Genomic DNA, 2992 nt, shown 5'->3' with positions numbered 1-2992 from the left:
TTATTTGAATCTTCAGTACATTTTCCTGCAAACACAAAAATTCACGTTATTAGTTATGTTGTATTCCAGGGGTGGCCAACCCTGGTCCTCAGGAGCCTCAACCCTGCTTGTTTTCTAGTTCTCCCTGACCAGCTTCCTGCTGATTAGTTGACGTAAATGATTCCACATCCTGATTGACTGAACACACCTGATTTCAATTGTCAGCATCAATCAGTCCAGGGAGAGCTGGAAAACAGGCAGGGTTGAGGCTCTTGAGGACCAGGGTTGGCCACCCCTGTATCAGTCATCGGGACCTGTCATACTCAAACGAACAAGTAGCCAAAATCCAAAACACACCTCAGGTCACGGCCGAACAGGATAAACATTTATTGAACACTCTTTTTTTAAAACTTTAAAACCTTAACTTTGTAGCACAATGATGAACTAGATACATATATACATGTGAATGCTGTAAGATGAATTTGCCCGCTGAAGATGCTAGTGCTGATAGCCGAAGATGCTGAAATTGATAACTGAAAACGTTAAAGTCAATAGCTGAAATCACTGAAGCTGACAGATGAAAACGCTGAAGCTGATAGCTAAAAACACTGAAGCTGATAGCAAAAAACGCTGAAGCTGATAGCCAGCTAAAATATTAGCTAAATGACAAATTAACCAAAAAAAGAAAAAAAAAAACTTAGGTTAATCAAAACAGCTACCAGATAAATATTAGCCAAACTCCAAAACACCAAACTTTGAAAAAAGCTTAGCCAAACCAGCTAGTATGTAGCTGCAATATTAGCTAATCTCTGAATTAGCCTAAACAATCTTAGTAAATGCCAAAATATTTTGCCAGTTTTTAAAACTTTAAAACCTTAAGTTTTTAAAAATAAATATAAACAATAAAAAGGCAGGAATATTATTCCAGAATAAATCAATTTAAACCTTAAATAAATTTCAATATTTTACTCTCCATAAAAAAATATTTTGTCAAAATTATACAAGTTAGAAATGAGTTCAAGATAACATCGGACCATTAATAACAATAAAATAAAATGATCTGGAGGGCCGGATGGAATTACCCGGAGGGCTGGGACAGGCTCCAGCAACCCCGTGACCCCAGAAGGGACATAGGTACATAGCAGATTAAGAAAACGGATGGATGGTATAGATGCCATTACATCGAACTCCCTCTGCATTTTTGCAGACGCATAGAATCGACACGTGAGAAGAGCGGATTGCGCCCCTTTGTGGTTGCATTGCGTCAAATATGGGTGAAGAGCTGAAATATCATAAATCATGATATTTGGCTTTGGGAGTCATAAAAGGAAAAACATTGAGATTCATAATATTTTTTCAGATTAAAAGACCACGCTTCTTTGCAGTGAAACAAGAGCAAACCAGTGAAGACACAACCCTCGCATGAGTTTAATATTCCTGAACTCATTGCATGTAGCAGCAAACCAATGCTGAAGATCAAACTCTGACCTTTGACTACAGTGGGAGTGTGCCACTAATAGATGAACACATTTATCTGTAAAGATAGAGTTGTGAATTACCCTGGTTGTACTCTATTATTCCTGTTGTGGACTTTAACCTGATTGTGTACTGCTCTGCTGACTTCTCTGGACTGGGAAGTCCTTTCTCAGATTAACACTAAAATACTGAGGGTCTCATTTCACTACTTTTAAATCTTGCAAAGTTATAACTTAAAAAAATATCTATAAACCAATAAGACCCAGACTTTTTCAGAATGGGAAAAACTTTTTCACCAGTTTCCGGTGCATGTTGAACTCCAGCAGGGCTGCCCTTTATCACCTGTTCAGTTTTTATGGACAGAATTTCTAGGCACAGCCAGGTGCCGGAGGGGGTCTGGTTTGGGGACCACAGGATTTCATCTCTGCTCTTTGCAGATGATGTTGTTCTGTTGGCTTCTTTGAGCCAGGACCTGCAGCATGTATTGGAGCGGTTTGCAGCCGAGCGTGAAGCGACTGGGATGAGGGTCAGCACCGCTAAATGGTTCTCGACCGGAGAAAGGTAGTTTGCCCTCTCTTCGTGGGTGGAGTGCTCCTGCCTCAGGTGGAGGAGTTTAAATATCTTGGGGTCTTGTTCACGAGTGAGGGAAGATCAGAGCGTGAGATCAACAGGCGGATTGGAGCGGCATCCGCCATTTTGCAGTCACTGTACCGGTCCGTTGTGGTGAAAAGAACTGATCCAGAAAGCAAAGCTCTCGATTTACCGGTTGATCTTTGTTCCAGTACTCACCTATGGTCATGAACTTTGGGTCATGACCGAAAGAACGAGATCCCGGCTACAAGCGGCTGAAATGAGCTTTCTCCGTAGGGTGGCTGGGCGCTCCCTTAGAGATAGGGTGAGAAGCTCAGTCACTCGGAGAGAGCTCGGAGTAGAGCCGCTTCTTCTCCACATTAAAGGTGCTGAGAGACAGACTGACAGTCCTCATGAAAAGTACATAGTCTATTGTTCTGAATTAAAAAAATAAAACTCTTTATGTTAATCAATACTCCAAAGTTATTTAATAAACGTTTACAAATCATGATCAGAAGTGATTTGGATGGGTATGGATCTCCAATTGGCCGAAGTCCCCGGTCCCTAACCCCGCAAATTTTCGTTGTGGCTCCTTAATGGGAGCATCTTCTATTATTATTATTATTATTATTATTATTAATTATTTATTACTTTATCTTTCTGTTGTCATCTCTCTTTATTTCTCTTCAGTCGTACCTGAATGGTCAAATACGCGTTGCGCGCCTGCGGACAGAATGTGTGTGTTCGGGGGTGCAGGGTGTGCACTGAAGTGCGCAGCAGTAGCAGCAAAACATGAGCCGAGTGAAGACAAAAGAAGAAAGCACCAGGTGAAACAACAACGGTTGTAATGCTTTTGAAATGGATAGAGAGGAAAATTCAATGGAGGACAAGTAGATCTTCATCTGCTAATGCACTTTTTTAAAGTTACTTTTTAGTTTATAACTTTTCCATGGAGAATTTCATTTTT

Source organism: Oryzias melastigma, linkage group LG4, assembly GCF_002922805.2.
Source record: "Oryzias melastigma strain HK-1 linkage group LG4, ASM292280v2, whole genome shotgun sequence".
NCBI classification, from domain to species: Eukaryota; Metazoa; Chordata; class Actinopteri; order Beloniformes; family Adrianichthyidae; genus Oryzias; species Oryzias melastigma.
Note: the sequence above shows the minus strand (reverse complement) of the source record.